General features: G+C 48.3%; 1 protein-coding gene across 3 annotated transcripts in view; it reads right to left on the reverse strand.

The window, feature by feature from the left end:
* Nucleotides 1–11,964: 11,964 nt before the first annotated feature.
* The window catches only part of CACUL1 (CDK2 associated cullin domain 1), an 84,689-nt gene continuing 76,775 nt past the window's right edge, over nucleotides 11,965–19,878 (reverse strand). The window contains exons 10-12 of one of the 3 annotated variants that reach the window (XR_009252676.1): nucleotides 13,662–13,814; nucleotides 12,761–12,865; nucleotides 11,965–12,619 (exon numbers count right to left, since the gene is read on the reverse strand). The gene's annotated coding sequence lies outside the window, so the exon portion shown is untranslated. Of the gene's footprint in view, nucleotides 12,866–13,661; nucleotides 13,815–19,878 lie in introns of all 3 variants that reach the window. The other 2 variants (XR_009252678.1, XR_009252677.1) reach the window with 2 other exon arrangements.

Genomic DNA, 19,878 nt, shown 5'->3' on the forward strand with positions numbered 1-19,878 from the left:
CCACCCCAGACAAGAAGGCAGGAGACCAGATTCAGACCTGCCTCCCTCCAATCCAGACTAACTTCTAGGGCTCAGCTGCCTCGTCTCAGCTGCAAGGGACACGAAAGTGACCTACTGGCCGGAAGCAGAGGCCCGGACCAGATGGCTTCCTAAAGGTGTGGCCGGCTCCCCTACTCTCTGATGGGCTGATCCTGGGGTCAGGTACCCTCCCCACAGGTCACAATAACACCAGGGACCTTCAGGTGCCCCTTGAAGGCCGCAGGATCTGATCTCCTCCTGGTTTCCGGTGGGTGTTTGAGCCCAGCCCAGCCCTCCCCAGCTACCCAGGCTTCCGCCAGGCGGAGGTGGGGCAGCCCAGCCTCACAGGGGTCAGTGATTCTCTGCTCGGCCTTATTTCGGCTTTGCTGCATCACTGCCGCTTTGGAAGATCCTCCTGCTTTGGGAACAAGGCAGCAGAGGAAGGGCAGGCACAGGCATCTAGCTACTCTCTGGCCTCCTGATGCCTCAGTGGGTCTCAAGAAGTGGCTTTGGACCCTTTCTCGGTACTGACACGAGCCCTCTGACTCCGCCTTGCACACCACTGTTCCTGCTCTGCCCACGGGCCATCCCTGGTCTGCAAGGTCAGGCAGGTCCCGATGGACCGTGACCAATAGTCATGCTGCTAGGGGACTAGGAGAGCGAGGGTGCTGGGTCCAAACTCCTCCCAGCCCCCACCCCTGCGGGGTGAGTTCCAGCCCCACATCAGGCTCTGGGCTGGCAGCTCAGAGCCTGGAGCCTGCTTTGGATTCTGTGTCTCCCTCTCTCCTCTGCCCCTCCCCTGCTCACACTCTCTCTCTCTCAAAATTAAATAAACATTAAAAAAATTTTTTTAAAGATGTAGCTTTCGAACACATTTAGCAGCAGATTCCCCAAATGTAAAGGAAGTGAAGGCCATGCCTGATAAATTGGGGGGTGTTGTTCTGGGACAGTCAGGGGCTCACCCAAAGACCTACCTGTGTGGTTTCTCTCCCCAGGGCTGGCCAAAGACTTTTTTTGTGGACACGGAAACGGCCCATGCACTGAGAATCAGTTGGCCAAATATCAAATCATGCAAATGAATTAAAAATATCTTACGCGGAAAATTAGCATAAGTGCTAAACTTCTCTAATGAAACGCTGGTAATTGACTTTCTGCTGATGAAACATCCTCAGCAAAAATGAACTTGCCTTTAATAAGCTACCATATATTGCATTTATCAATCAAATAGGAAATCTGATTGTGAAGACCAGTTGGTCATTTGGCAAACTGATGAGTGAGTTTTCTTAGCATGCAGATTCTGGGGCCCCAATCCAGACTCACTGAATCAGGATCTGCATTTCAAATAGGGTCTCCCGGGGTGGGGTTCGGGGCCTGGGTGGCACAGTCAGTTAAGTATCTGTCTCTTGAGCTCAGCTCAGGTCACGATCTCACAGTTTGTGAGTTTGAGCCCCACATCGGGCTCTGCACTGATGGTATGGAGTCTGCTTGGGATTCTGTCTCTCCCTCTCTCTGCCCCTCCCCAGCTTGTGCTCGCTCCTTTGCTCTCTCTCTCTCTCTCTCTCTCTCTCTCTCTCTCTCTCAAAATAAGTAAATAAACTTAAAAAAAAAAAAGAATCTCCAGGATATTCCAGCTGCTTTTTAAATTTGAGAAGTGCTCATTTACAGCAATGGTTTCCAGCCTTGGCTACACATTAGAATCATGAAATCACTCTCTTTTTTTTTTTTTTTTAATTTTTTTAATGCTTATTTTTGAGAGAGAGAGAGAGATAATGCACAAGCAGGGGAGGGACAGAGAGAGAGGGAGACACAGAATCCGAAGCAGGCTCCAGGCTCTGAGCTGGCAGCACAGACAAAATGCGAGATCATGACCTGAACTAAAGTCGGACGCTAAACCGACCGAACCACCCAGGCGCCCCATGAAATCACTCTCTTAAAAAGTTATCTGCACCCCCATGTTCGTCATGGCATTATTCACAATAGCCAAGACATGAGAACAACCTAAGTATCCATCAGTGGATCAAAGGCTAAAGAAAATGTATAGATCTGTATAGATCTTTAGATCTATATAGAGATATATAGATCTATATATCAAATCTGTATAGATACAGATATCTATAAAAAAGGCAGGAAATCCTGCCATTTGCTACAACATGGACGGACCTGGAAGGCATTATACTAAGTAAAATAAGTTGGACAGAGAAATACAAATATTGTATGATACTAAGATGTGGAACCCAAGAAAGCAGAGCTCATAGAAACCCAGGGTGTAGACTGATGGGTGCCAGGGGCTGGGGGGTGGGGACAAGAAGGAGATGTTAATCAAAGGCTACAAACTTCCAGCTATAAGATGGGTAGATTCCATGAATCTAGTGCACAGCATGGTGACTATTGTATACTTGCAAGTTGCTACAAGAGTAGATCCTAAATGTTCTTGCCACTACAACAAAAAGTAGTAACTGGGGTGACGGGTGTGTTAACTAACCTTATCGTGGTCATCACTTCACAATATATAGGTGGATCACATCATCACCCTGCATACCTTAAACAGACGCAGTGTTATATGTCAGTTGGATCTCAACAAAGCTGGAAGGGAAAAACAAATCATCTGAGGTTTTATAAACAACCAGCACCCAGGTGTCGGTCCCAGAAGGTCTGAGTTCGTAGCCTGGGGTGAGGTCTGGGCTCCTGGTTTATGAGCTCCCCAGACAATGCTGATGACCAACCAAGGCCTGAGTGACTGCGCCGTCACCTGCACAGCCCGTCTAGGACCTGTGTTTCTCCATCTGCCCTCCCACCTTCTGTTCTCCTGAGGGTCAGGGAGCTCCGAGCTGTGGCCGGGGTTCTCACCAGGCACTGATTTCTGTCATTGGAGGCTGACAGTCGGTCACACTGAGCCATCAGCCAGTGAGACACCTCCTTTTGCAAACGACCAAGCAGTAGCATCCCTGTCCACATCGCTCTCCACGGGACTAATTACCGGGCAGATAACAGTCTGAAAAGCCAGCCCTGCAGACCGCAGTTCGTGGTCCCCAACCAGGAGCTGGGCCAGCAGCAAAGGGGACAGAGGCAGGGCCAGCCCTCACTGACCACCCACCTCTCCGCCTTCTCTCATGTCTGTAAGCAGGTCTGGAGGGGCGGCCCTGTAGCCACGTGGATCAGAGGGGAGTCAGGGGGCAAGAGGGAGACGCTGGGTTGGGGAGGGAGTTGTATGGGGCCAGTAGAGACAGCAGAAGCTGTGGACGCCAGTGGAACTCAAGACCAATATTCTGAAGGCCCCACAAGCTATGCGTCTCAGGCTCTAGTGCCCAAGAATCACCCGGGAGGCTTCTTAAAACACAGGCTGGTGGCCCTTCCCCAGAGTTTGATTCTGTTGTTCTAGGATGAAGCCCAAGAATTTGCATTTCTTTTAAGTTTATTTATTTTGAGAGAGAGAGAGAGAGAGAGAGAGAGAGAGTGGGGAAAGGCAGAGAGAAGGAGAAAGAGAGAGAGAGAGAGAGAGAGAGAGAGACTCCCAAGCAGGCTCCGTGGTGTCAGTGAGGGCCTGACACTGGGCTCAAACCCACGAACCATGAGATCATGACCTAAGTCAAAATCAACCAACTGAGCCACCCAGGCACCCCAAGAATTTGCATTTCTAAGACGTTTTGAGATGATGCTTATTCTGCTGGTCCAGGGACTACAATTTGAGAGCCGCTGCCTTTGAGGATATATTTCGAAGCAGCCCCTCGACTACAGACTCTTTCGCATGGCGGTTGGTGGAGTGGTCTCAGGAGTCAACCAGACCTGAGTTTGAAGCCCAGGCCTGCCACATCTTCCTGGCTGTGTGACCTGAGGCAAGTCACTTAACCTCTCTGTGTCGATTTCCCTTTGGGCCTACCTGCCAAGTGGAGTCAAGGACAGTAGCTATGCTTAGGGTTGTGGGTAAGAACAAGTACGAAAGTATCTATCAGGTATCTGGAGCCCCGGGACTCCTCTTGGCTCTCATGAACTGAGCTGTGGTGAGGACAAACCTGGAGAAGTGTGTCTGCCTCCTGTGGGCCTGGCTCCTGCCAGGGTTCAAGTGCACTTCACCAAATTATCTCTTTTAATCTTCAAACACTTAAAAGCTGATGCTAATAATACTCCCCACGGCCCACCAATTCACAGATTAGGCTGCTCAGAGAGGCCAAGTAATATGTTCAAGGCTACACAGCTAGGAAGCAGCGGGACCTAGATTCAAATCCAGGTTACAGACTCTATTGCCCTCACGACATTCTGTCCAAAGTCATTGCACTGATGTGACCTCAGCCTGTGCAGCCTTACTGGATACAAACAAATTGTGCCCAGCAGGATCTTGAAATACTGAGAATGGCTCAGTCTCCAGGAGCATGAGAGTGTCCAGTTATCCGTAATTAATGCTTCTAGAGCTGCGATGCCCAGTATAGTAGCCAAGAGCCACACGTGGCTATTAAGAGTTAAGTGTAAATCCACTAAAATGAAATAAAATTTAAAATTCAGTTCTTCAGTTGCACTAACCCCATTTCAGGAGCTCAACAGACACACACAGCTGGAGGCTACCATATTGGAGGGTGCGGGTCTAGAACATTCCCATCTCCCCATAAAGTTCTGTTGGACAGCACTGCTCTAGAGCTTTGATCTGATTGTTCTCTGTACTGTCCTCTATTTTTAAAATTTTTTTTCCAAATAAAGAGAAAAAAAGAGGGCCTTGGTCCATTATCAGGAAGAAGGCAATGCTGATTGAATGAAGCGAACATAAATGCTCCTGAACACGTGGCAGGATGCTCGGATCAATCAATGGTAGAAAAATACAAATTTCACTGTACTGGGAGACCATAGTTTGCCTATCTGACTGAGAATAAGCCTGAACACTAGTAGCGCCCCCTGTAGGTGGGGCCGTGGGAAGACAGGCTGCGTCAGCTACACCAGCAGGAGTCTACATTGACTGTTACCCCTCCTAAGGGGGGCGAGTTGGCAGGCCTGCCTCAGAGGGCGGCCGGGGAGGCGGCTGGCTCTTCCCTTGCCATTTCCCCATCGGAGCCTGACGGGAGGCTTCTGGAGACCATCCATCCGCCGTGTCCCATAAGCCTCTGCACGGTGGGTGCATGACACTGACAGAGGAACCCCGTCAACCTCCCCGCGGCCCCGGGTCAGAGGAGTGGGACGGGACTGACCCTGGAGTCCCAGACACATGCTCAGGAGCTCTAGGGCCCTCGCAGATTTCAGGACGTAGCTCAACAAAACACGCTCAACAAAGAACTGCTGGATGAACGACGAACGAATGGGTGTGGGTCGTGGAGCCAGACCATATGGGTTTGTGCCGTGCCTGCTGGCTGTGCCACCTCGCACCGGCACCTAACCTCTCTGGGCCTCACGTGACTCCCGGGAGGCAGAAAAAGATCGTGCAGGCAGAGTCAGAGCATTAGGGAGCGCTCAAGAAAGGGGGGCTGCTACGGTGAGGGTGAGAAGTCTACCTGCCCCCGGAAGACTGATTTCCACTTGCCGGGCCTCCGGCATCAGTCTGGTCTCACTGCCCATGCCGGGTCAGCGTTGTGTCTGCAGAGAGAACTCTGAGCGTCTGGGAGTGTGGCCTGGTGCCGATCCGGCTCCGCTTGCCGGAGGTCCCCTTCCCAGCGCTCCCGGGATCCTGCCTGGCATATCTGCAGAGTGCAGTCTGTATTCCCCAGCTCCTGCCCTTCTTGCCTCTGGAGAGCCTCACAATAGGAGGCCCCAAGAGTAGGGAGGTGGAGGGTAGCACGGGGAGACCCTCTGCAAAGAGAACCCTGACTCCCAGCCAGAGCCCTCCCTCGGTGCCAGGTGGACAAGAATCCTCTTGGCAGGATGCGTCCTGAATCAGTGCTCCACAGACAAGCTCCACGTGTCCTTGAATGTCAGAACCACAGCCGCCAGCGCTCCTGGCCCCTGGTGATGGGCCCACTGGCCTAGGACTCAGGGGCCCGAGAGTCCACACGAGACCCGCCCTATTTCCCCCAGGGCCCGGCCTCATACCGAGAAGCCAGTGGAGCCCCTCGAATGACACCCCTCCTCACGCCACCCCTGCTCTCCCCACCCCAGACTCAGACATTGTGAAATATAAGGACAAGAATGGAGATCCTACAAGCTCAATCTCCTTCCGCTGGATAATGAATGGAGCCAGGCTTGGTTGCCAGAGTACCCATTTAAAATCCATTTATTTGAGGAAATCAAGAATCCTGTTTATGCCCATTAATCTATATTAATAAAGCCCTCGACTGCAGAGGGCTCTGGGGAACTCCAATCTGGAGTGTCCCCCGATCCCATCGTCTCCCCAGCTAGCTGGATTGTCCAACCACCCTAACTGGGCCGTCAGGCAACAGGCTTCCAGGGGCCGAGCGGCCAGCGGAATATGCTATGTGCTCGCTGAGCTACAACCGGGCTCACAGGGTTTCCAGGAGAGGAGGGAGCCCCCGCCAAGCCCCTCAAGGGCTTTGCTCGGGGAGAAAAGCATCACGAACTCCAGAAAACAGGACCCACAGACCCAGCTTGCTGGGCCCCCGTTTGGAGTGTTCAGCTCCTTCTGTTGCCAAGGGCTCTGTTAAGAGAAACTAAGCAGGGGGACAGGGCCACGGTGTGTCCCTGTCAGCACCCCCACCCCAGGTCCTGGCACCAGAATGGGTGCTCAGAGCATGGTGACAGGTGAACGAAAAGGTCAACTAAATTTGAGATTCTAATTTTAGCCCTGGATGAGAAAAGTGGAAAGGTGACTTAAGAATTAACTGTCAGACCACATAGAAATTCACACCTTAGACCGGATGGAGTGTGTGTCCCCTTCCCCTCTGTGGTGGGCCCCACGTGCATCCAAGGCCCCTGGAGTTTGAGGCCGAAATGCGTGTGTCTGGGCCCTGGTCCAGGCCTATAGAATTAGAATCCTAGTGGGGTGGAGGTTAGGGGAGTAACAAGCCTCCCGGCTGCTAGCCCCGCACGCCGAAGCTCAGGGCCCCCCTCTTCTTGCCAGTGACAAGACCGACGGGCAGCAGGTTGGCCAAGGACCCTTTGCCAGGTAATGTCGGGAGAAGGCCTGCAACCCATGCCGCCACTGCTGAGATGGGTGGGGGGAGGGAGGGAGACGGGTGGTGCCAGACCTCAATGTGTCGTGGGGGGCAAGTAGACGTAAGGCTTTGGGCTTTTGCAGCAAGATGGATCCCAGCTGCACATGAGGGGACCCGGGATCTGGCAGCTCTTCTAGCCAGTGAAGTAGAAGCAAGCCAGGCAGGCAGACTCAGCCCAGTGGGGTCTTTGGGGTGATGCACAGTGACTGGTCTGGGGTCCACTGCCACACAGTGACAGGTGGGCAGCAGAGAGGACAGTGTAGGGAATAGTTCCTGTGGGGCTCTGATTTGGGTCTGGCCATCTCGGCTCTGCCACCTGGGTACCTCTCTGAGCCTCAGCAACTCGTCTGGAAACCAGGAATAGGGAGAGTTCCCACTTCCTGGGGTAGCTTTTGGCGGACTTGAGCTGTTGGCGCAGGTTGCTCAGTTGTATCTGCCTTTCAGGACCTTTCTGGTTCCCTGCTGCCCACTCTCACCCCTCCCTGTTTCTGAGCAGACCAGGGGGAGGAGGGCGAAACAGGAGCTCCCAGACCTAAGGTTCCCAGCCCCATCAGGCTCCAGGCTGCCTGCCCACAGTGCAGTTAAGGGCGAACTCACCCTATCTCATCAATCACATCTTTCACTGCCCATCAGGGCCAATTCGACTGAAATTAGACTCCCATGTTGACCATGAAGAGTTAATAGCATTTCAGCTGCAGAGTGAGCCAGCCCAAGCAGCATTTTGTGGGTAAACGATCGGTTCCTATTAAGTGTCCTGAAATGCTGAGGTGGCTCAGAGCCCCATTCCCGCTCCGGGGTCTTCACTGTGGCCCAGGACCAGAAGCACAGCCTTTGGGGACAGACCCAAGTTGGACCAGAGCTCTAGCTCGTGGTAGCTGAGGGACTACAGATCGGTTACTGAATTTCTCTGAAGCCCGCTTACCCCTCTGTAAAATGGAGCTGAAAATGTTATTAGTTCCCTCATAGAACTGTTTTGGGGATTAAATGCCATTGTGTATACAAAGTGCTTAGCTCACAGCCTGACAACAGGTACACTCAGTGATTGAAAGCTACTGTTTTTACCCAAGGACTTCCATTCTGGGACCGCAGTCTAGGTATAAATCTAATAAGATGTGTAGATGTGTTGGATTACCATGGAGACCACCTAATCCAATCCGTGGGGGCCGCTCAGTGGCTGTTTATTGAGTTAAAAGAAACAGGCATCTAATTTTAGCCCAAAGAAAAGTTAAAAGGCAATTTGAATAGTGGGCTTTGACTAGACAGTATGATGGTTCTGCTGTCATTCTCTGGCATGTGATAATGGTGTTCCTTAAAGGAAAGAAGTCATTCACACTCACTGTGATCAGAGCCGCTCTCGTTTTCCAGGGACCTTCACTAGCCCCACCTCCAGTACAAGCCCCCCTGAGACGGTGGGGGAAATGCAGGCCACAGCCACACAGCTCTAAGTGGCAGCGCTGGGATCTGCCTGCTTCCAAAGAACCGAGCTGCCAACTAGCACCCTGTACCCAAAGTCAGGGAGAAAACCCCATGACGGCTAACATAGCACCAGCTCTCACGCATCAGTCTCACCAGGTGGCAGGGTACACACCCGAGGCTCCACGCAGCCCTGCAACATCACCCCCCCCCAAGTAAATGCCCCCCCAGGAGCCACCGTGCCAGGCACAGGTGCATGGATGGAGCGTTGTTGGAGAGGCGATGGCTCTGGGTGGGGGAGGGGGAGACCTGGATTTATCGCCAGCTGGCTCCCTGGGACCACAGTGTAGCAAAAGTCCCTCTGGACTCAGCCCTGCTTGGGCCCCAGGACTGAACCTCACGTGGAAAATGGGGTGGCTAACAATGGTGCCTGCCTCACAGGGCTGAGTGAGGACACATGACACAAGAGTGACAATGCCCGGCACAGTGCTTGGAACAAAGAGGACTCACTCCGTGGCGCTGTTCTTCCTAAATGACCTCATTTAGAGACAGAAACTGAGGCCTGCAGTTCTCATAGCGCTCTTTCCAGATATCACAGGGTGGGTAATGAGGGGGCCGCCCTCGCCCCTGCCCACCCCCAACTGTTAGATTCCACTGTGTCCCCAAAAGGTGCCCAAGGGTCACCCCCTCCCTCCAGGCTGACCTGGCTCCCACTGTCCCAGAAGGTCACCAGTTCCCTCGATGCCCCAGAGACCCAGTGCTGAGGACCAGGGCCCCGGGCTGCAGGGTCCTCCCCACCAGCTCCCACGGTGGCAGAAATACACTTACTGCTGCCTGAAGATTGGAAATGCATTTTTCACTCTGTCAGGCACTGGGGCAAACGCGATTTACAAATAGCAGGAGGAGAGAGGAGCTGGAAGTGTTTTGCAGTTTAAGCCGTGGTGACCAGGGCGTTGAGAGACGTCCCAGCAGCCATGCAGGGGCATCGCTCATGTGACCAGAGGCTTGGCTGCGCCTGACGGAGGGCTGGGGTGAGCGGACACCTTGATTTCTCCGCAGGGAGTGCTCAAGGACGGGGGCTCCCAGGGACCGCACACCTGGTTACTCCATTCTGGATCCACTGTGACATCTCCCTTTTCTTTCCAGAGGGAAAATGCAGAGGAGGAAGAAATCATCGTCTCCATATTTTAAATATATTAATTTTTCTGCCCCGCACATTGTCTCAGAAGAGCTCCAAAGTGGATAACAAAGTCCCTGCTATGGAGAAGGGATCCCGCCCAAGAGATCTTCTGGGGGTCTTGGCCAGGGCACTTGGGCTGCAAACACCAGTCACTGGCCATGACCCTCTAAGGCAGCAGTAAGGCCGTGGTGGACAAAGGGACGGTGGTCACCAGTGGGGAACGGTGCGGAGAGCCAGGCTTTGGAGCCCCCGCACCTGGCAGGGCCAGGGATCTCAGTGACAGGAACCCCACCCAGTCCCTGGTGTGTCCATTCTGGGGAAGGGCTGACTCCTGCCCTTTTCAGACTTCAGATTGCCCCATATGCCATCCCAGCTCCCCCAGCAGTGCCCCCGAGACTGTAGTGAAGAGGAGGAGTAATTCCCCAAACAAAACTATATGAAGAAGAGAAAAGGACGGTCAGAAGACCCAAACAACGATGTTCACCACCATGGGCCAATTTTTTTGTTTTATAGATGAGGAAACTGGAGGTCAGAGTGGTTCAGTGACTTTCGGGTGAATTAACGGTGGGGCCAAAATTCCCAGTCTGATCCAGATTCTAAGCTGAGCTCTCCCTGCAACAGGGCTCAGTCTCCTCTGAGTATGTTTGACCGAGGCTTAGATCCCTCTCCCTCCAACCAGCAAGCAATAAGTAGCCACTCGATTGTGATTTCTGGTTGGGCTGGCAGGGCAGTCATTTTAACTTGGGGTGTCTTTGGCTCTGTTGAGAGCGGACTCTTGACAGACCTGTTGGGCACCTCTTCTTCTATGTGTCCTGAAAGTCTGGTCTTCTCTGAGGCTGGGGCTCAGATGGGCTCAGATGGGGCTCTGTTTACAGGCCTAGCAGCCACCCGGAGCTTGGCAGGCACTGCCCAGCAGAGAATGCTGCTGACACTAGACAGCCCGCAGGCTGAGGGCTGAGCATCAATGACAGGAGGCTGAGTTCGTGCCCCGTGGACACTGTCCTCTGCCATCCAGACACCTGGGGCCACCCCAAGGAAGCAAAGTGAGCACTTCCTGGGCACCGGCCCTTGCCAGGCTGTGTTGGTTACATCTCGTAGCCCTTACATCCACCCGACAGTGTGCGATCATTAAGGACTGGCTACTAGGTCACCAGCGGGTGACCTTGGACACTTCCCATCCGTGGGCTCCGGCTTTGTCACTGGAAAATGAGCGTCATTGAGATAGTGGACAGAGTGCCTTGCACAGTGCCAGGCACACAGCCAGCACTCGGCGACAGAACAGTGGGAGAGTAACCATGGTGGCAGTTGTTATTCTCACTGAAGGATGAGAAGCAGCTGAACCATGGGAAAGTGAAAGCCTGGCCACTCTGGCTTCATAGCAGGAGAAACTGAGGCTCAGAGAGCTGAAGTACCTGCACAGGGACACACAGCTCATACACCAGGAGCTAGCTGACCCAAAGCATCTCCGAGTCTGAAGCGTATGTTCTTTCAACTGCACCACGCTGCCTCTCAGAGGTTCTGGTCTACATCCCGGCTCTGCCACTTGCTCCCCTGGCCTGAGTCTCAAGGCCACTCCCCCACCCTGCCGTGTCTCCAGGCCCCGATGGGTCACACTTCACACTGCCTCCTTGGATTAGCTTGATTCAGCAGGATTTTCAATCAGCTTGAGAATTCCAGGTCTTGGGAACTGGTGGGTACCCACTAGACCCAGACTATCCTTGGAAAGCCTGAGAGCAGAGGGTACAAGCAACCCAGGAGGGAGGGGCCCCCCGAGTGCCTGGGGAAGACCTCCCACTTGCAGGAGACCCAAGCGCCACGGACTTCAACTGTCCCTCTTTCGAAGCTGCCTCTGATGGGTTGATGGGTTACGATGTCATTTCACCTAAAGCTAGGCTGGTAATACCAATGTCCATCCGATTCTCCAATCCCTGATTGGAAAACCAAAAACGTACTGTCAACACCAGCAAGAGGACAGTAGGAATAAAACACAGCTTGTTGGGGCGCCTGGGTGGCTCAGTCGGTTAAGTGGCCAACTTCGGCTCAGGTCATGATCTCGCGGTCCGTGAGTTTGAGCCCCGCGTCGGGCTCTGTGCTGACTGCTCAGAGCCTGGAGCCCGTTTCGGATTCTGTGTCTCCCTCTCTCTCTGACCCTCCCCCATTCATGCTCTGTCTCTGTCTCAAAAATAAATAAACGTTAAAAAAGTTAAAAAAAAACAAACAAACACAGCTTGTTGAGCTCAGATTCTCAGATTTGAAGATAAACACATGTCATCTCAACACGGATTTTTTTTATGACAGCTTGGCGATCAGCCACGAGACCCAACAGCCACGTGCACATTGGAATTATCGTGGCTCCCTGTACGGCTTCTGAAAGAGGAATTAGAAGCTCAGATTCCTTGAGGACTGTTATTTCACACCACCTTATAACCCTGAGAAACCCATGGAATTTTTCAAAAACTCTTTTGGGAAACAGTTTTAGATTTATGGAAGAGTTGCAAAGATCGTACAGAGGGTTTCTATAAATTCTTCCCCCGTTATCCCTGAGTGTTAAAACCTTAGGTTTGGTACGTTTATCAAAACTAGGGAATCATCACTGGTCCAGCGCTATTAACTAAGCCACGAAGTTTATTCCAATTTCTCCAGCTTTTCCACAAATATCTTTTCTCAATCCCAGGATCCCACGCCCCACTTAAGTCTCCCTGTCTCCACAGTCACCTTAATCCGAGGCAGATTTTGGTCTTTCCTCATTTTTCACGACCTCGACACCTCTGACGAGGGAGCGGTCAGGTGTCCCGTAGAAAGTCCCTCACTTTGGATGTGTCGGACGTTTTCTTGTGTGTAGACTGAGGTTATGGATTTTGGAGGAAATACCACAGAGGTGAAGTATCCTCCTCGGTACATCCTATCGGGGGGTACAGGATACCTAAAGGGGTACAGGATAGCAGATGACACATGAACAAATAGCTGGGGGAGAATAACGTACTCAAGCAGTATTCCAAGAGGTGTTTTCAGGCATAGGGACACGACAGTCCATAAAAGAGCCCATGTGGCTGAAAAACACTACCTGAAATCTCTCGCTTCCCAAGAGCGCCATTGGACTTCATGCCAACAGATAGTGCTGCCTGAGAGGACAGGCCTTTCCTGTGGCTCCTCCCACCTCCGGATGCCCCTGGAAAATGCAGGAAACAGTGCAAGTGGGACTCAAGTACCCCATCCAGCGAAGGCCTCACCCTATTATCACCAGAGGAGAGCCACAGACTGGCCTTGAGCACTGGCCCTAGGGGACTCTCGTGTGTGTGTGTGTGTGTGTGTGTGTGTGTGTGTGTGTGTGTGTAGTTCCTGGCTTCACTAGTAGCTTTTGAGGCTGCTTCATGAGGAAAATCTCTCCCAGGGGATACTCAGGGCATTTTTCTCCCAGGGGATACTCAGGGCATTTTTCTCCCCAGAGCACACCTCATGGTTTCCTCCTGCTCTGCCTCTCTCTCCCCACTAGCCCTTCTCAACCAGGGTTTCTGAGAGAATTAATCCCTTATGCCCTAAAGGCACCCAGTATATGGAACTTCTCTCTGTGCATCTAGAAGCCATGTGCCAACCTTGGGAAAAGTGAAAAAAACAAAAACTGTTCAAACCATTTTCTCTAGGGCTTCTGTCATGGAACCTCAGTGGAGAAGGTTCTCTCCTAAGGTTATTATAGACATGGTTGAACAGCTTCGGCTAGGGAGGTATGATCAGTGGGTCTTAAGAATTACACTGGGGCAGAGCTTACCTCCACCGGAGGCTGTCAGGATCATCAGGTGGTAGAGACAAAAGCATCCTGGCAGATGAAGGCTCAAATCTGCCGCTGCTATGTAACTTTGGACGAATTTTTAAATCTCTGACATCTTGACTATCTCATAATTGTTATCTATTGCTCTGTAACAAATTAGTCCAAAATGTAGTGGCTCAAAACACCATATATATATTACCTCATAGTTTCCTTGGAGCAGGAATCTGGGCACAGCTTGGCTAAGTTCTTTGGCTCACCATCTCTCACAAGGCTATGATCAAGGTGTTGGCCAGGGCAGAAATCCTCGTTGTGTTCAAGTGGGGCAAGATCCACTTCTAAGTTCGCTCAGCAGCTGTTGGTAGAATTCAGTGCCTCATGGGCTGGTACTGATGGTCTCAGTTCCTTGCTGGCTGTTGGCCCCATGCTACACTCAGTTCCTTGCCAGGTGGGCCTTTACATTCAAGTAAGCAAGTAAGAAGAGCCAGAGTATACACCAGTAAGGCGGATGTCAGTCTTCTGTAATCTAATTACAGAAGAGACACCCATCACTTTTGCTGTATTCATGAGAAGAGTCATTAGGTCCAGCTCACTCTCAAGGGTGAATGAATACCAGGAGGCGGGGATCACTGAGGACCAGGCTAGAAGCTGCCTACACTTCAGTAGAGTAGCACTAATTGCCTTGCTCAAATGCTCTTAAAATTTGCATACAGCACCTGCCACACAGGCAGATGGCCAGTAAACAGCAGCCACTACCATAAAGTAGGTGCTTAGTTCACATCTATTTCCTTTCCCTCTCCTATGCTATTTGAGCCATCTTTTTTCATTGACAGAGGAAGTGTTTACCAAGCACTAGCTCAACAACATGGTCTTATTTTTGTTATAGGTGGAACTAGTCATACCCAAGAGAGAAATTTTCCCAGCCAGGGACTTGGGTTTTCTTGGGCCTGTGTTCAGGTAGCTCCAGCTCTTCCCAGCCTTGGGGTCTTTACAGTTCCCTGGCTATTCCAGTCAGGGGTGTGCCTATATCCTTGTTGCTTATGGATTCTAGACCTGGACTACCATGACTTTCAAACAAGAGTACATCAGTTCATTCTGAATGAGAATTGGTAAGAGTTGGTTTTTGTGTACGTGTGTGGAAAACAAAGTTGATGTAGAATCAGAGGGGTTGTTTTTGGCATCTCCCTGAGGCTCCTGAGTAGCAGTAGTCATTCCCCCGTGCGGTAGATCCAAGCAAACCGATAGTTGCCAACAGCCATTTTCTCTTCCGTTTTCCTAACAGAGACATGGCTCAGTTCTAGCACATCCTCCTCTTGAGGTCAGTGGGAAGGTGAGCCCAACCGAAGCCCCAAGAGGTGAGACTTATTTAAGTCTGCCACAGTGGTCCCAATCTCTTGCCCGGTTATTAGTTTGGGCATGTTTATGTATCCCAACTTCCCTAGTGAAAAGTGAGAGGAACCATGCAGGTGGGCTCATGAGCAAGTTTCTTTGCTCTTAAAAAAAAAAAAAAAAAAAAGCTGGGAAACAAGGTCTTCTTCTCAAGTGGTTGGCCTCATGTCTGGCAACCGTGCGAGCCAAGACCCTGTGGGAAGCAATTCCAGAACGAAGCTCACATATGGAGGCTGGCAGAGCAGAAAGCCGGAAGGAACCTGGGTCCTTGATGACATCCATGAGCTGCCACATTTATTGATCCTGGAACTGCCCAATCTTGCAATTTCTGTGAGGTAATTCACCTTCCTTAATATTTAAGCTAGTGGCCTCTGAAGTAAACAAGATGATCCACAGAGGTGCAGGAAGAAATCAGGAGCCAATTATGTTTTTAAAAGTAAAGAAGAGGGGCGCCTGGGTGGCTCAGTCGCTTGAGCGTCCAACTTCGGCTCAGGTCATGATCTCGCAGTTCGTGGGTTCGAGCCTCAAGTTGGGCTCTGTGCTGACAGCTTGGAGCCTGGAACCTGCTTCCGATTCTGTGTCTCCCTCTCTCTCTGCCCCTCCCCTGCTTGTGCTCTGTCTCCTCTCTCAAAAATAAAGAAACATTGGGGCGCCTGGGTGGCGCAGTCGGTTAAGCGTCCGACTTCAGCCAGGTCACAATCTCACGGTCCACGAGTTCGAGCCCCGCGTCAGGCTCTGGGCTGATGGCTCGGAGCCTGGAGCCTGTTTCCGATTCTGTGTCTCCCTCTCTCTCTGCCCCTCCCCTGTTCATGCTCTGTCTCTCTCTGTCCCCAAAATAAATAAAATACGTTGGAAAAAAAAAATTTTTTAAAAAAAAAAAAAAATAAAGAAACATTAAAAAAAAAAAAAAAAAAAAAGAGTAAAGAAGCTTTACCCAAACTTCATTAACACAGTGCCTATGTAAGTGGCTAGGTAGCACGCAAAAAACGTGAGGTACATGCTTCAAGAAGCAGTTTGAGCTCCACAAAGTGCAGCCATTGACAATGGCGCCATCTTGCAGAATACTTATTTTGTATGTCCGCATAGAGCAAGTGGTCTCATGGATGTTATCTGACATAAGGGCACCCTTGCAATGCTCTATTACGGACCAGTGCCTGTCTGTAATATGGAACGGGAAGGTATTAAAAAAAACAACAACCACTTTATCTGATCCTTCAAGGTAAAGATGACATTCTAACATTAAGAAAGTAGCTATTTTTTCCAAAAGAATTCATGCTAAAAGCACTTTCAAAATGGTCAGACATACTTCAACTTTACCAAAATGTGTTACCAAAAACTGTCACCTATAAACTCTCATAAGTGCACACTGAAAGCTTGGGATATGAAATCCAAACAGGAGTTTCAGTAGGTTTTGAGCCCGTTTTTTTTTGTTTTTGTTTTTTTTTTAATATATACCAACAATAAAAATGCCACACTTGCAATTGAGCAAGAACAAGTTACTGACAGTGAGAAAGATGGAAATTTATTATAAAGATTCCAACAAACACTTTTTAAGACTAGTAGATGGAATTGAAAATGAGCATTGTTTTTCAGTAAGCAGTCATTTGGATACTCAGATCTTAATCAAGTGGCTTTTTTAGCTACAATAGCCATTAAAACCCAGCATTCAAATAAACTTACCTTAAAACCAGAAATTATTTTTTATCACAAAATGTTAAAATTAGAAGTTTGAAAAATGAAGCATTTTTTAATCATATAGCTCTAAAAGAAAAAAAATTTTTTAGAAAGAGCAAAAGGTATTTTTTTACAATACACACAAAAGATATTTTAAAACATTTTCACTTTTTCTATTTCTTTTTTTTTTTTCTTGCCTATGTGTCTTAGTATAGTACATAACCATTAATTTAAAAATATACAGGTCTATATACACATGCTGGGGGTGGTGTTCTACGTGCACACAGGTGACTGGTTTGGAAAGCAATGTTTCATGCTACTGCTTACATCCTTAGAAGAAACTTCTCCAATCCTCCCAAATACTAACTATATTGTCTTCAAGTTTTTGTAACTTACCCTTTTAAAATTTTTAGTCCAAATGGAATTTCTTTTGGTGAATGGTATGATGGGAATAAATTTAATTTTCTCTACTTAAACCAGCACCTTTTACTGAATAATCCATCATGGTCAGAATTATTTCAAGAAGCCACCTTTAGAGTACTCTAAATTCTTAAAAGCATTGAAGTCTATTTTTTAAACTCTTTTCCATTGACTTTGTCTATTTTTATATGAGTGTAAAAATTTAATTGCACTTAAAAACAATTTTTTTGGTAGAGCAAGTTCCCTTTTTTCTCCCCTTTCAATGAAGATCCTATTATCATCTGTTTATACTTCCATGTGAATTTTTAATTTGTATTAAAAATAAATACTCTTTGGCATTTGGATTGGCTTTGCACCGAATATACATGTTAACTCAAGAACTGATCTATTTACAACGGTCAAAATGCCCCTCTATCAACCTCTATCAAGGGTTTATCAGCCTGTGTTCCTCTCTGCTTTCCTTCCACCCCACCCCCAAGAAACTATGATCTTAAATGTTAATCTTTGTTTTCTTTAGTTTTACTACTCATGAATCCCTACCCTAAACAATGTACTAAGTTTTTCCAGTTTCTGAACTTTATAGCCAAATTATTCATCTTTCAATGGTCTGCACTTCCTCTTTTGTTTACAAAATCCTGCCCTTCCCCAAAGTCGTAAAAATATCCTTTTCTTTTTTTAAGTTTATTTATTTTTGAGAGAGAAGAAGAGAGACCAAGCTGGGGAGGGGCAAAAGACAGGGAGAGAGAGAATCCAAAACAGGCTCTGCAATGTCAACGCAGATCCCAACGTGGGGCTTGAACTCACAAACTGGGAGATCATGACTGAGCCGAAACCAAGAGTTGGATGTTTAACTGAATGAGCCACCCAGGTGCCCCATAAAAATATCCTTCTGTATTTGTTGTCTTCTAAAAGTTTCATACTTTTAACTTTCTTAAGTGAATCTTGAATGCGCCTGGGATTGCTTTTTGCAGCTGGTGCAAGGTAGAGGGGGGCCCAACTCACTTTTTTCCTTTGTGAAAAGTTATTCAAGCACTGTTTATTAAATAATCCATTCTCCGCTCCGCCCCCCGCCCTCCCCCCCCCCCCCCCCGACTGGTCTGCACTGACCTCCTTTTAAAAATTAAGTTCCCGTACTAAGTGAGTCAGTTTCTGAGCTCTTCAACCTTGTCTGTTCCTCCACTTGTAATCTCTGTACCAATCCCACATTGTTTTAATGACTACATTTTACGTAAGTTTTTTGTTGTTGTTTCTTCAGATGTCTGAGTAAATGGCTTCTGGTTTTGTTTTTCATTTTAGAGTAAGCTTTTAAATCTGGTAGTGCTAGTTCCCTTCACACTTCATTGTTTTTTAGTAATGTTTTGAATATCCTTGGCCCTTTGCTCTTGCATTCACATTATGGGATCAGCTTGTCAAGTACCACAGTGAAAACCATTGGGATTTTTTGTTGGGATTGCATTAATTTACTAATCAATTTGAACAAAGAGCTGCAACCTAGATGATCTTCTTATCCATATCTCCCATTTATTTAGGTCAATCAAGGTGTTGGGGTTTTTTTCCATCATCATTTTCTCATTAAAAGGCTTATATAGCTCTTAAGATTTATTCTTCTATACTTTATACTGTTTTGTTCCTACTGTAAATTTTCTTAATTACAATTAAAATCTTAAGACGTTATAGCTTGTTGCTTGACGCATGGAAATGTAATTGACATTCACATGTTGATTTTGTTCCAGTGAACTTGATAAACTCTTAAGTCTTCTCATCTGCCTTGCAGACTCTTTGGATTTTCACAGTCTGATCATATGTTAATCTGTTAACAGATGAGTTACACTGATTGATCTTCTAATATTAACCAACTTGCTTCCTCAGGTAAATCCACTGTGGTCATCATTTGTTATACTCTAAATACAATGTTAGATTTAAGTTGCAAAAAATGCTTATTGTCTTATTGGAAGGTGCAAGGTGATTTTAGATATCTCCATCAGGTCTACTTTATTAGCTGTGCTATTTAAATCTTCTATGCCCTTCATCATTATGATTTTTGTCTTCTTCATGATCTATTAACTCATGAGGGAGGTATGTTTAAAACACCTATTATACTGGTAGATTAATGTATTTCTCTTTGTAGTTATGGCCATTTTTAAAAATACATATTCTGAGGTATATTATTAGTCACTTAGGGGCGTAATTGAGTTTAAAACTGTTATATCCTTCTGGCCAATTAAGCCCATTGCACTATGCAGAGACTCTCCATCGTGAGTAATTTGGGGAGGGAAATGGGCTTAACATGGGGACACTGAGGTTCAGAAAAATAACCTTACCCAAGAACACACAACTCCATTAAGCTGAGACAAACATTTGCTCTCAGATTACGTGTAGGATAGTCCTTCTACCAAAGCACGTTCTTTGAAATGCAAAATGTTCTGGAATTCTAGATTATTAAAGACACATGCCAATAGAGGAAATAAACACACACAAGCACACTTAAAGAACTGACTCTAGTAGAAAAGTTTTATACTCCGTAAAAAACAAAATCTGCTGTAAGAGAGGGGAGAGGATTTAAACAACCCCCTACCTGGCTGGGGAAAGAAAAAGAAAAAGCTGGAGAAGGCAACTGTCAGGTGACTTAAATGCAGAGAAAAAGAAAAGACAGTCACAGAACCCCGCTGGGTATGGTAATCTAAGAGTGGGTGTTACTACAACACAGCTTGGGTTTTAAACAAGAGGAGGACGGAAGTTGAAAACCGGCATTCTGAGCACACTGTTAGGAAGAACATTTGTATAGAGAAAGTGAGAGGAACTAAAACTGGCAAGAGGGAGCACAACACCCTAGGGGATAATACTAATATCACAGCAAGAAAACACAGGGGGGTTATTTTTTTAAAGCATGGTGTCATCAGTGCAAACAACCACAAGTCAAAAGTTCTGATTAAAGG

This window comes from Neofelis nebulosa, chromosome 13 (assembly GCF_028018385.1).
Source record: "Neofelis nebulosa isolate mNeoNeb1 chromosome 13, mNeoNeb1.pri, whole genome shotgun sequence".
Classification (NCBI taxonomy): Eukaryota; Metazoa; Chordata; class Mammalia; order Carnivora; family Felidae; genus Neofelis; species Neofelis nebulosa.